This window comes from Chenopodium quinoa, unplaced genomic scaffold (assembly GCF_001683475.1).
Source record: "Chenopodium quinoa cultivar QQ74 unplaced genomic scaffold, ASM168347v1, whole genome shotgun sequence".
Classification (NCBI taxonomy): domain Eukaryota; kingdom Viridiplantae; phylum Streptophyta; class Magnoliopsida; order Caryophyllales; family Amaranthaceae; genus Chenopodium; species Chenopodium quinoa.
Window position 1 is genome coordinate 1,123,985 of NW_018744466.1, and position 15,403 is coordinate 1,139,387.

The window sequence follows — 15,403 nt, forward strand, 5'->3', positions numbered from 1 at the left end:
TCAATCTGCGCAACAAGCAAACGGACGAGCTGGCTTAAGAGCAGAAACGGCTGACTGAGGAGAATGAGCGGGACAACTTGGCCCGGCTGAAGATCATCTGGAGCCTCCTTTACCCAGAAATGACTTTGATGTCTATAAGCTGAGGTATGATTACGTTACTAAGGTGTATGATGCCCAGCTTCTGGGTGATGCTCCTCCGCCTTGCTTCAAGGATTGGGCTACTGAGTAGGGATATGATGTCTCTGATACTGAGGAGCCGGTGGATGAGCATATCGAGGGCCAGACCAGCCAGACTCAGCCGGAGCAGCCACCTCAGCCTTAGGCGGGCCTCCCCAAACTTCTGCGGCAGTATGCCATTTTATTTATTTACCGGCTTGTATGCCATGCTTTGTTGTATTTTTACCAACCATGGGGTTGGATTAACAATTTCTTTTTTTGTTTCCTCATCGGATGTAACTCCGGTTAACACAACTTCTGGCCTTTGAGCCATATTAATGAAGTATTCCGACTCAGTCGGTTCATTTGTACCTGTTTGTGTTTTGAATTTTCGATTTGAATTTTGCGTTATGTTTGCAATTCATTAATATTTTGCCTAACTTAAAAAAACATGCGGCAGTTTGTAATCTGGGTGCTCTTGCCCCTGGACGGTTGTGTGGTTGGTTTTATTTCAAATTGATTGATTGGCTTGAAAACACTTGATACTAGGAGAATTATGGAGTGTTTTTAGGCCAATCAATCACAATGGTGATTGCCCCAAACCAAGTGCACATCCGGCCATTAAAACGGGTGGTTTAGGCTTCTTATCCAGACGGTTATATTCCGTCTGGGTTTAAGACATAGCCATTACACAATCTTTTACCCCAATAGGGAGAGTGAGTGCAACTTTGGAAAAAATAAACTGAGAACTTTAGCCGCTGGCCGTTTGATGCCCCAGAGCATTCGGTATTCGGTAACTTAATCGTTCTTCATAGATTATTTTGGTCAGACGGCTATGATTTGACCAATTCGGTCGTTCAATTTTTGTCGTCTGCATGGGTACGTGGAACCGACAAATAGTCTGTTCTCTGCGACGATTGCAGCCGGAGGGGTGTCGCTGGATGCCTTTGTCCATGCTGGGACAGGCGATTTATAAAATGAGCAACCATCCGGCCGTTTCAGCCTTTGGTCTTGTTTAGGACCGGTTGTATAGCCACTAAGCGTTTTTGTGCTTAGTTTTTAATCGGAGCATTAGCCAATAGTTATTACAACATTGAATTTACACCAAGTGTCGAACTTAGTTGTTTAAACAAACGAGCCTGTCTGGGTATTACTCAGACGAACAGGCAATTATTAAATCATACTAAGTATCAAACTTAAATAAACAATGGATCCATTTGAGTATTACCTAGGCGATCAAACAAATGTAACCTTTACTAAGTATCAAACTTAGTTAGGTAAATGAAGAATCCGTCTGGGTATTACCCAGATGGATAATAAAAAAACAACAAATCAATTTTGCAAACAAAGTCTGAATCTTCATTAATTGACTCACTGTTTACAAAAAATTTACATTCTCAGAAGTAGTACTTTTTCAGATTGTCTACGTTCCATGTTCTAGGTAGGCGCCTGCCGTCTGGAGTTTCCATGCGGTAGGTGCCGTCCCTTACTTTTTCATAGATCCGGTAGGGGCCTTCCTAATTTGGAGTTAGCTTCCTCAGCTCACTGCCCTACCGGTTGCCTCCATTTTTCGTAACACTAAGTCGTCGACTTTCAAGGGACGCTTGTTTACTTTTTTGTTGTAGGCTCTAGTCATTCTCAGACGGTAAATCTCATGACGCAAGGCAGCGTTGCCCCTGCATTCCGGGAGGGAGTCCAATGCCAGCCGCATGGCCTCCCAATTTGCCTCTTCATCATAGAGCATAACTCTGAGAGTCGGCTCATAGTGTTCAATGGGCAAGACGGCTTCAGCACCGTAAACCATGAGAAATGGGGTTTCACCGGTTGTCCCCTTCGCTGTTGTCCGGATGGCCCATAGGACATGGATTAACTCTTTTGCCCATAAGCCACCGACTCTTTCTATTTTCTTCTTAATGCCGTCTGAGATGAGTTTGTTGAAGGCTTCAACTTGGCCGTTTGCTTGGGGCCGGCCGACAGATGCAAAATAGCTTGAGATCCCCTGTTCTCCCAACCAAGTTTTTAGCTGAGGCGTCTCAAAATGAGGACCATTATCAAACACCATAGACACTAGGTGATAATGTTTTTCCAGATAAAGGAAATCACGTCTGAGGTCTTGATGTTTTTAACCGCCTCTGCCTCCACCCACTTGGTGAAATAATCCACAGCCACCAAGATGTAGCGCTTTTCGCCTGGAACAGGCGTGTAAGGACCTAGAATGTCCATGCCCCATTTTGCAAACGGGATAGGGCTGTGGATGGCCGTCAGATCAGTAGCCGGACGGTGAATAAGTCTGCCAAATTTTTGGCACTTGTCACACTTCTTTACCAACTCCCTAGCGTCTGCCTTAAGGGTAGGCCAAAAATAATGCCGTCTGGCTCTGACGGCTAGGGACCTGCCGCCTATGTGGGAGGCGCAGAATCCCGAGTGCAGGTCTTCGAGAACTTCCTTCCTCTTTTCAGGGGTGACACACTTCAACAGGGGCTTAAGAAACCCAGCCTGGAAGAGTCCTCCATTTTTCAGCTCGAAGCTTGCAGCTCGCTTCTTCAGGACGGCTGCCTCCTGTGGCGAATCAGGAAGCGTACCGTCTGAAAGGTAAGCCTGGATGCCATCCATCCAGGTAGAGCTTCGGTCTAGAATTCCAATGGGATCTTCATAGATGCTTCTCTTTTCAAGAACTTCCCAAAAGACTGACCGAAGCGTATCATGGTAGGCGGAGGATGCTAACTTTGACAATGCATCCGCCTGGTTGTTTTCTGACCTAGGCACTTGATTCAGCCGGAATTCCTCAAGTGCCCCGGCCTCTTCTTTGACTACCTGAAGATATTTGATCATAGCCGGATGAGTTGCCTCATAGGTTCCCTCATACTGGCTGACGACCAATTGAGAGTCAGAATAGGCGTCAATTTTAGTTGCCCCTGCTGCCTTACACATGCGGATTCCGGCTAGCAGGGCTTCATACTCCGCCTCGTTGTTTGAGGCTTGAAACCTAAACCGTAGTGCATATTCAAATTTGTCCCCCTCAGGGGACTCATATATAATTCCTATACCGCAACCGTTTTTCGTCGAGCTTCCGTCTACATACACTTTCCAAACCTGGTCAATATTATCCGGTTGCACCGGTCGTGTCATTTCAACAATGAAGTCGGCAAACACCTGACCTTTCACTGCCTTTCTAGGTTCAAAAGAGATTTCAAGACTTTGCATTTCAATAGCCCATTTCAACATTCTGCCGGATGACTCCAAAGTAGACATTGGCCGCTTGAGGGGCTGGTCGGTGTAGATTACCACCGGATGAGCCAAGAAATAAGGTTTCAATTTCTTAAAGCCATATACGGGCAAGGCCAAAATTTTCTACCATGGGGTACCGGAGCTCAGCATTTTTTAGAACATGGCTAATGAAATAGACCGGAAGCTGAACACCGTCTCTCTCAGCAAGGAGAACGGCGCTGAGGGCATGATCCGAGATGGCTAGGTACATGTATAACACCTCTCTGTGCAAGTGTTCTTTTAGCCGTTGAAAAGCCGCCTCAGCATCATCCCCCCACTCAAATCTGGTCTTCTTCCTGATTGCTTGGAAGATGTAAAGGCATTTGTCACCTGACCGGCTGAGGAATCTCCCCAAGGCGGCCAGGCAACCGGTTAGTCTCTGTGCTTCCTTGACAGTGCGGGGTGACTTCATGTCAATCACCGCCTGGATCTTCTCAGGGTTGGCCTCTATCCTCCTTTGATCAATCAGAAATCCGAGAAACTTCCCAGACTCAACACCAAAGACGCATTTCTTAGGATTCAACATAACATTATGCCGCCTGAGTGTGGTGAATGTTTCTCGGTGATCAGCAAGGTAATCTGCCTGCTGTTTGGATTTGACTATCATGTCATCAATGTATGCCTCTACATTCCTCCCGATTTGATTAATAAAGACCGTATTAATCATCCGTTGGAACGTAGCCGGCGCATTTTTCAAGCTAAACGGCATAACCATGTAACAGAATAGCTCCTGATCAGTGACGAAGGCCGTTTTTTCTTGATCTTTCTTCCACAGGGGTATCTAATGGAAGCCAGAGTAGGCATCCATAAAACTCATCAAGGCATGCCCGGCTGTTGAATCGACCAGACTGTCGATCTTAGGAAGCGGATAACTGTCCTTGGGACATGCCTTGTTGAGATCTGTGTAATCAATACACATCCGCCAGGTTCCATTCGGCTTCTTTACAAGCACACATTTGCCACCCAGTCGGGGAAATTACATGGCCGAATGAACCCAGCATCCAACAGCTTTTTTACTTCGCCAGCTGCCGCCTGACTTCTTTCCTTGCCGTGATTTCTTTTCTTTTGCCGGATGGGCTTCTTTTTAGGATCCACGACGAGCTTGTGGACAACAAGATCCGGGCTGACGTCTGGCATCTCTTCCACTTCAAAGGCAAAAATGTCTTTGAATTCTTTCAGCAGAAGGTGCAAGTTTGCACTCAACTTTGCAAAAGCAACCGTCCCAACCTTCACAGTACGCTCCGGACGGCTGTCGTTCAGAGGATATCAATATGTTCACCAGCCGGTTGGGGATGGAGCTCATCTGACCAATCACCGGTCAGTGATTGCTATTTTTTCTCTTTCTTTACCTCCACCAGCAGAGGTGCCTTTCTTTTCTTCCCGGCTGCTGGTGGGGCAGGCGCTGGGTCGGCATCCTTGACATTGTCAAGGTCTATTGGTTCCTGGCCGCCTGGGGCCACAGTGTCTCTAACGGCTGAGAGATAACACTCTCTGGCCGTCTTCTAATCCCCATTCAGGGAACCAACAGTGCCGTCATCCCTCTCAAACTTGATGAGCATGAGAGACGGGATGATTACTGCCTTGGCTACGTTGAGAGTCGGCCGGCCAAGGATAATGTTGTAGGCGGTTAACTCCTCAACGACCAATAATTTGACGACAATATGTCGTCCTTGGCCCTTCTCTCCTAGCCGGATGAGTAAGTCAATTCTACCGGCTGGGTAGACCATCCCACCCCCAAAACCAACCAAGGGGTGGGTGACCGGATGCATGCTGCTGACGTTGTATTTCAGCTTATGCAAGCACCGGAGGTTGATGATGTCTGATGAGCTGCCGGTGTCAATAAGGATTCTTCCAACCAGCTGGTTGGCGACCTTACACTCAATGACGACCGGGTCATCATGCGGACGGCGGACGCTGCCCCTGTCCTTCTTAGTGGTCAAGACGTCTGGGAAGGAGGTACTTGCAGACGCCTGCTCATCATCATCCTTGTCCATCTTTCGAAGATGTCTCTTGGTGCCCCGGATGGTTGGGCCACCACAGGAGAACCCGCCTGCTATTGTGTAGACCGGCTCGTCGGTATCAGAGCTACTAGCAGGCTGGGGGGTAGTCTTGGAGGACTGACCTTTAGTCTTCTTCTTTGCCCCGGCTGGGGATTTGGAAATGTAGGACTTCAGCATTCCCTTGTCAGCCAGACGGTCCAACGCCCTTTGAAGGCTGAAGCATTCGTTGGTGTCATGGCCAACTTCCTCATGGTATTGGCAAAATTTAGTTTTGTTCCTTTATTGAATGGAACTTTTCATTGGATTCGGCTTCTCTAGGGACAACCGGTCCTTAATTTCCTTGAGGATGAAATTGCAGTCCTTGTTAAACTCGTACTTGGGGACGTACGATTTAAACTCTTTCTTTTTCTTCTGGGACGGTTGGTCAGAATCACTAACCGCCCAAATTTCTTTTCTCTTCTTGCTATCTTTTTTCTTTTTGGCCGGCTGGGCAGGCCGGCTGTCTTTCTGCTTGTCGGAACTTCTTGGAGTCCGACTGGTTACCAGGCGAGCAGAGGTCAGTGGCTTGAATGTAGCTTTTCGCCTCCCTCAGAGCCGCCTGTAAGGTGAAAGCCCCTTTTCTGACTAGATCGAACTTAAAAGTCGACCCGTCTCTCAGACCTTTGAAAAAGTCTGTAAAAGCTACCTCATCAGACAACCCTTGAATCTGAATTCTAATCAGATTGAACCGCCTGACATAGGAGCGCAGCCCTTCTCTCTCCCCCTGCTTAATGGTGCTCAAGTCCAAGCTTGTTTTCTTGGCAGGGATGTTCATCGAGAAGTTAGAAGCAAATAAGAAGGCAAACTTCCTAAAATCTATCGATGCACCCGGCTGGCAGATTACCAAACCATTGTTGGGCGATGCCCTTCAATGTAGTCGGGAAGCAACGACACCAAGTGGCATCATCCAACCCATGCAGATACATGAGGTTGGTATAAGCCATGAGATGGTCTTCCGGATTGGTGGTACCATCATAGGTACCAACCAACACATTCTTAACCTTGGCCGGCTGGGCCGCCTCGGTTATCTCTCGGGTGAATGCAGAAGGTTGTTCACCCAGGCGGAGCAGACGGAGCTGCCAGTCCAGCGGCTGGACATTTGGATATGCTGCCTGGCCTCCAAAGATAGCCGGCTGCATGAAGTGAGGGGAATACTGTCCGTAAGCCTGAGAAGGCACGTACGGTACAGATCCAATAATATGAGGGCCAGAATGGACGGTATTACCGCCTGTCTGGATCTCATGCAAGGAAGATGCATTCCCTGCAGAAAAGTTGTTGAAGCTGTCCAGAAAGTTCGACGTTGAAGCCGACTCAGACAGCGATTGGTTGCTCTTCCGGTTGATGATCTCCCGGACATCAAGAGATGATTTTTTACTTCTCACCGACTGTTGAGTCCGGCGGGGATTATTGATATTCCCCTTAGGAAAAAGGATTTTGGACCAATTAATGGTCCTAGCTGCCTTCTCCTTTGGATGAGGAGTTGCCTGCCGATCTTTAACTGACTTCCCCTTTTCCAAAGGAATCTTCTTGGCCGATTGACCTCTACTTGGGCCAGCCCGGTTCTGGGTGATTAGCTCTTTAATTTCACCCTTGAAACTTGTTATGAACCTCCTGAGTTCGTCTCGGGTGACAGGTGCTGATCTTGTGGCCGTATGGGTTTCCCCTTCCGGCTGCCCAGGGGGTCTACTTGCACCCGCCTGGGAGGCACCCCGCTCTAGAGTCTCTCTGGGCCGGATGCGCTTGATTCTAAGAGAGCCGTCATCAGCTGTAAAGGTCTCGACCTGGGGATCTTCATCCTCCTGGTCTGTAAAGACTTCTGGGTCATCACCCAGACGGTTAGGGGGTGGTACAGACTCTTGAACCATCTTCGAGGTACTCTCCCCACAGACGGCGCCAAATGTTTTGGGTTTTTTTGTCTCTTGGGAGAGTTACAACACGAAGACTGATTCGAAGTGAGCTGTACCTGCAAAATAAACGGAGACACCGGTTGGGTGGTGCTCCGCCTCCGACGCACAAGTTAGAAACTTGAAGAGAGAGAATAAAGTGCGGAAATTTAGGTGGATATCTGCTCTGATTCCAAGCTCAGGTTTCTTCTCTGATGTAAGAGAATACAAGTGTAATAAATGATTGAATGTGTCCCCCAAAATGGGGAAATATCTCCCTATTTATAGGGTTGTTGGAAATTGTGCCCTTATCTAGGTTACTTGACCTAGATTGTGGTGGGCTGCGCCGAATTACGGCGTTCTCTTGGGATTTGGGCCCTTAAGGGCCGCCATTTCTGAATCCATCTGAAGAAGCCACGTGTCAAATGGCTAGGGGGCCACTTGGGTGAGTCTGATCTTGACACGTGGCCTTCTTTTATTGGGAAACCTGTCTAGGGTAATTTTTACCCTAAACAATTATATTGCATGTTTAAAAGGAATATGTAATTGGAAATCACGCCTAATTAGATAATTTGGACAACCGGCTTAGGTTCCTTTTTAATCGTGTTGTTAAATCAAGTGATCACTAATATTTTAGAATTATATGTTGCATTAATATTCAACCAATTTAGCCTAATAATAGTTTGGAGCAAATTGAATATTTTGTTTGTATGCCTTTGAGATCGCAGGAATCACTTTTCACTATAAGAATCGAGTAGAGGCTAATACGGGCGAATGTGACTCTATGACTCACTTCGTACGATCATCCCCGATCCTCCTTTCGTGGTTCCGAATCATTTGGAGTTAGTAATCTCATGGATTATGAATGGGGTGTAACCTTCACGGGTCAATCACTGTTGCCTATCATTGTCACTTATCGCGGTTGCCTTTTTATGATCCGTGAACGGTTTACAAGTTCCTTAAAAACTTGTTGGCGGCTCCCTACTTTGCTTTGTCCGTAATCGTATTATGTCAATTCCCACTTCCTATGAGTGCCAAGCATATTCATCACATGCTTTAAAGTAGGCGCATTTTGAACGACGCCTACAATAGTGTTAGTCAAATCAAATATAAAACAACCCTAATCATGATACTAGCAATATTAAAATAAAATAAGAGTAATTAAATTAATTAATTGCTCACATTCCGCGCGTTCCTTAAAATTGCTAAATAATGAATAAATTGTTAGTAACTTCAATTAAAATATAAATTAGATTGAAACATTTAAATTAAAAAGTAGAGTAGATTTAGTCCAAACAATCAGTTAAGTATGGACTCCTTGGAGTGTTTAAGGGAAGTATTATGGAAGAATAGAGAGGCTAGTGTTTAGGCTAAAGAGGGAGAAAAGAATTATTTTATGATCAAGATTCTTTATCATTGAAAAAGGGGAGATATGACCTCTATTTATAGAGAAAAAAATAAGGGTCGAAAAAATAAGATAAGATCCGAATTAAATCGGAATAAAACTCAATAGACTGTAGTTTTGAGGTTTTGTTTTTATGATATCTTTTGATCCAAAAATTGGAATAAGAAAATAAGATATACTTAGAAATTTCTTGAAGTCTAATTTCTAACCCAATTGGAATCAGATTAAAATATATTTTAGAATAAAAGATATGGCCGAAATAGTGAGACGGTGTCAGTTTTGGATAGAGTTTGAAATTTTATTCATATCTTTTCCGTTATTGCTCGGAATTGATATTATAATATATCATTAGAAAGATAATTTCAAGGGCTATCCAACCATATAAAATTTGGATAAAATATATGAGGCACGAAAATCATAGATGACTATCTTTGAACGTCTTTCAATTCTGATAGAAATAGGATTTTCAAAAAGAAACGTTTTGTTCAATTTCAAACTCTTTAATCTTATCTTTTCAAAAAGTATAATTAAGATCTTTTAGAAACTTATAGAAGTTTATAATTAATCCTAATTGGTTTAGGAATGGGATTAAATAATTTGGACCCTCCACATGATCATTGGGTCGTAGGTAAGGTGGGCTTAGGTTCGGTTTAGGCTCAATTTAATATTTTTGCCATAACTTATTTGTTATAACTCGGATTTGGGCTTATAATATATTGTTGGAAATATATTTTAAAGCCCCATCCAAATATTGAATCATTGGACCCAGATTATGGACCAAAATAAACTGGATTAAATATTTTTATAAAAAGGACACGAAATGACTGATTTTAAAGGACACGAAATGAATTGTTTTGGGGTTTAAAGGCACGAAAAGAGGAAAATAAGTTATGGTTTGGGGAAATGGGCTAGTAGTTGGGTTGATTTATGAAATGGAAATACGGATTTAAGCACTCCATGATTAAATACTCAACCCGACCAATAATGGCGGTGAAAGGTTGTTCATCATTGAGTTTGGTTTTGGGGAGACATTTTTAGGTGTCTATAGAAGCCCCCACTTTAACTGAGTTTGTAGAAATGTCAGTTTCGAAAATGATAGTTAAAGTATTCGATAGGGACGGAGAATGATTTAAGACGTTCTGCGATCCTAAATCAGTCTTTATACACCGATACCTGCAGAAAAATCTTAGTTCCACAGATAAAAGAATAAAGGGATAGAATACGTATCTGACACCAGTGTATCGGTGAAAAATGAGTTTGGTAGCTTCCTATTCTTGAAGGAATCCACCGGATGACGTTTGTTGAAACGCTTTCCATGCCTGAGGAAAGTCGACTAACGAGTTTGGTAGCTTTCTATGCTTGAAGAAATGTACCAGATGATACTTTCCAGGCTTGAGGAAAGTCGACATATGAATTTGACGGTTTTCTATGCTTGAAGAAATCCACCGAATAATACTTTCCATGCTTGAGGAAAATCGACATATGATTTTGGCAGGTTTCTATGCTTGAAGAAATCCACCAGATAATACTTTCCATGCTTGAGGAAAGTTGACAGATGATGAGATTGCAAGTCTCTGTGTATCGAGAACCTTGCGCCGTGAAATGATGGTGGTTTGATTGTCCCCAAACGTGGGCTGTAGTTGGTTCGCTTGTCCCCGAATGTGGGCTGTAGTTAGTTCGCTTGTCCCCAAACGTGGGCTGTAAATGGTCCACTTGTCCCTGGACGTGGGCTGTAAATGGTTCGCTTGTCCCCGAACGTGGGCTGTAAATGGTCCGCTTGTCCCCAGACGTGGTCTGTAATTGAGACCTGCAAAATAAAATTTGCCAAGGGACTCGTATAGACTATGATTAACTTGACCAAATGACTTGACCAAGTTTGACTTGACATGACATATGTCTGACTTATGGTTGTGTGTGTGTGTGTATGGTGTGTGTGTGCAGACATAAGCAACCAAAAATGCAAAAACAAAAATTTTCCATCATTTTTGTCATGAGACGAGTGGAAGGTATTGACTTTCTCCCGAATAAGAAAGACGTGAAAAATGAAGTTTTGTTTTCGAACTTTCCTCGATAAAAATTTTGAAAAAGTTTTTGAACTTCCCCAAAAGAAAATAATGAAAAAGGGAAGAAGGTTTGAACTTCCTCCTTGAGCAAGAAAAAATGAATCGTATGGATTGAATTTCTTGTCTTGAAGATAATTTATGCATGATGCATGTTCTTAGGCAAGGAGGCTAAGGACAATTACATTATGCGACACGATAGATGAATTTAGTTCATGGAGCTAAGCATCATATATGGTGTAAAGAAACGATCTTGAATGTCACTTAGGTCTTGAAGCTAAGAAGTGATTATTGCATAATGAACGTTGCTTAGGTCAAGGAGCTAAGAACGATATGCTTTTTATGATTACAAATCATTGATATATAAATGTTTCTCAGCACATTATGCGATGCATGAAACAATGAACATTGCTCAGGTCAAGAAGCTAAGCAAGTATACACCGTTTCTTCTAATGAATTTTGTCTTGAAAATGATGAGGCATGCGCGGTAGGGAAAAAAGATTTCATTATAAAAGGTTCTAAGGGAAAGCTGATATATATGGCTATGTATGTGTGAAAGACGTGTGTGAAAGTGATACTAGGTGATGTTGCAATGGCTATGGTGAGGGAAATAGATGTGAGAAGAGTCGAGATGGTGACTCTTTAGGATAGATAGGCTAAACGATGTGGGTTCAAGCCCCCAAGTCTAGCTCTAGATGGATAGGGTCATAGAATTAAGCATTAGATATTCTTTAACTCGATCATGCATATGAATGCGGCCGCACCTGAATGAGAGGTTGCCTAGGTATCTGTTAGGAATCAGGTCGAACGTAGCTCTAACCGAACTTTTCACAAGTGTTTGTACACCACAAAGAGGTCTTTTAAGGGTTGTAATGTGGTTAAGATGAAGGTTTAAGGAAGAAAGGGGTAAAAGGCTCAAGACCCGATAGAAGCCCTCAAGATATGCAATTGTGTATTAGACTTTGTAAGTTTTACTTTTCATATATTTTTTTGTTTTGAATTTCTTTTTTTTTCATTCTTTTGAATTAATGTAGGCAATCTCAGATCATGCGGTCCATCACTCACTTAGCATTCATGTTTCTCAGGCACGGTACAAAGTACTCGATGGGAGACGCAATTTTACACTTGTTCATATCGAAGACATTTGAACACTTACTTTTAGACATTTTTTTAATTTACTTATTCCTTTTTTTTGAACTTGCTCTAAAAAAATGTTACACAATTTGCACACCTTTCTATCCTAGGGTTTGGTGAATGTGGGTTGAATAAATGAGGCCTACTTTTAGACGAGGCTTAAAGTGGTTGATGAAGAAATGGATATGTGATTAAAAATGGTTTAAGGGGAATGACAAGGTTGCAAAGGTGCCTCAAGTCATCAGTGTACCTTGTGTTTAGTCCGGTAATTGATTTTTTTTTGTTTTTTTTTGTTTTGCGAATGACATGATCGAATGAAAAGGAAAAGAAATACTCATTGATGGAACTAGGCATATAGACATAAGGATAAGGATAACCTATGCTAGACTTATTAGGGGAAAAGGGTTGAAACGAAAGAAGAAAAAAAACCATGAAATCTTGTACGGAAACTTGTCTTGTGCTTCGTCTTCATGGCTGCTTATGAATTACTTATTACCGCCAAGAGGGACAACAAGTTTGTTGTTGCTGATGCTTTGATTGGAAGAAAAGAAGGAAGGAATGACATTCCCCTTATTCTTCCAACTCTTGCCTAGTGATTCTTGAACTCGAGTACTATGGAACAAAATGAGCTCACTTAATGCATTGACTCAATACTTGGATTGGAAAAGAAAAGTGTATGAAATAATTTTGAAAACCAATGGGAATACTCCACTCATTCCTATTACGATGGAAAGTGATGCATGCATGGTCCTAGCATACGATCATAAACAATATAGTGCATTACTCGAAGACAAAATGTGTGAAACGACTCAACATGTGTGATTAGGTGAGTTTATTAAGATTCTTGGTATGATCGCATGCCTAGACATGTAAACTGTATAAAAACGACTGACGCAATGACCAAAAATAGCACGGAAGAATAAAAAGAAAAACTAACTTGATTAATTTTGTCCAATTTTAATGTTTATGCTATTTACTAGGTGAAAACGGTCAATTGACAATCGTTAGTCATAAATAAGATCAACCACAATCAAAGACACATGTTAAGGTTAGCACAAAAAATCACAAGAGACTAGGAAGAGGACTAGAATTCTAGAAGAGTTATGACTCATGGGTATAAAAAAAATAAAAATAAAAATAAAAATCTATAATTCTATGTAATACGAGTTGACATGGATTAAAGGAATTGGATAAGATTAGCTTGACACAAAAAGATACATATAAAAAAAACAGAAAGTTGACGCTAAAAGGACACCTAAACTGGATAGAATGTAGTATATCAGTTATAACTTTTGATTTGTGACTTTGATTAGGACGAAACGAACTCCAAATGAAAGATAAAACTCGGGGCTACAGATCCATAGGTGGCACGACACGTAACTCTTTATAGAACTCTGGTTATGACAAAAACAAGTTGACACTTGTGCAGGATACGAGAATAAAAATCCGGATTGACTCAAATTAAAAAAAAAAATCTATGACTCGACTTTATAAAAAATAAAAAGGGTTTGATAAGAGAAAAAAATAATTTTAAAAAAACTTCAATAATAAAATGCACATATAAGCACATCGTCAATCATGATGCTATGAAGTTCGCAACCTAAAATCAAGTTCTATGCTCGACTATGGTCAAGTTTATTTGGGTGTCAAAGGGTACCATGGTTAAGTGTTTGGACACGTTAGCAAGGCAGCCTCCCTTGAGGGTTTATGCCAATGGGAGGATCCGCGAGTTGTGATGAAATCAAACTCGACTCCATTGTTTGGGTGGATTTAAAAACTCGGATGAACCCTTATTTCCATGAGCGTTTTCGGGTTGATAGAACATAAATCTCCCAGGCTAGCCACATACGTAGAAAACGTACTATTGTGGAAAAATAGGTAAACTAAAACGCATATGCATATGTGACAATGCCATTTAAATCGCAGGAATACAATTCAAGAATTTTTCAAGTCTCATCCACTCATCTCAATTAAATACCGATCACTCAAATCGATAGATAACCAAGAATCCTCCCCAATGGAGTCGCCAAATTGTAGGCGTCGTTCTAAGTGCGCCTACGTAAAAGCATGTGTGAATATGCTTGGAACTCTTAGGAAGTGGGAATTACATATACGATTAGGGACAAGGAAAGTAGGGAGCCGCCAACAAGTTTTTAAGGAACTTGTAAACCGTTCACGGATCATAAAAGGCAACCACGATAAAGGGACAATGATAGGCAACAACGATTGACCCGTGAAGGTTACACCCCATTCATAATCCATGAGATTACTAACTCCATATGGTTCGGAACCATGAAAGGAGGATCGGGGATGATGGTACGAAGTGAGTCATGGAGACACATTCGCCCGTATTGGCCTCTACTCGATTCTTATAGTGAAAAGTGATTCCTGCAATCTCAAAGGCATACAAACAAAATATTCAATTTGATCCAAACTATTATTAGGCTAAATTGGTTGAATATTAATGCAACACATTATTCTAAAATATCGTGATCACTTGAATTAATAACAAGATTAAAAAGAAATCTAAACCGGTTGTCCAAATTATCTTATTAGGCGTGATTTTCAATTACATATTCCCTTTAAACATGCAATATAGTGATCATTATAACAATATAATAAACATTAATATTGGAAGAAATTTAACAATAATAGTGTTAGTCAAATCGAATATAAAATAACCCTAATCATGATATTAGCAATATTAAAATAAAATAAGAGTAATTAAATTAATTAATTTCTGACATTCCGCATGTTCCTTAAAATTGCTACATCATGAATAAATTGTTAGTAACTTCAATTAAAATATAAATAAAATTGAAACAATTAAATTAAAAAGTAGAGTTGATTCAGTCCAAACCCTCAATTAATTATGAACTCCTTAGAGTGTTTAAGGGAAGTATTATGGAAGAATAGGGAGGCTAGTGTTTAGGCTAAAAAGAGAGAAAAGAATTATTTTGTGATCAAGCTTATTGATCATTGAAAAAGGGGAGATATGACCTCTATTTATAGAGAAATAAAGAAGGGGCGAAAAAACAAGATAAGATCCGAATTAAATCGGAATAAAACTCGATAGACTGCAGTTTTTGCGGTTTTTGTTTTTATCATATCTTTTGATCCAGAAATCCAAATAAGATAAATAAAATATCGTTGGAAATATATTGAAGTTTAATTTCTAACCCAATTAGAATCAGATTAAAATATATTTTAGAATATATGATATGGTTGAAATAGTGAGACGGTGTTAGTTTTGGATAGAGTTTGACATTTTATTCATATCTTTTCCGTTATAGCTCGAAATTGATATTATAATATATCATTGGAAAGATAATTTTAAGGTATATCAAACCATATAAAATTTGGATAAAAAATATGAGGCACGAAAATCATATCGGACTATCTTTGAACGTTTTTCAATTCGGATAGAAATAAGATTTTCAAAAAGAAAAGTTTTATTCA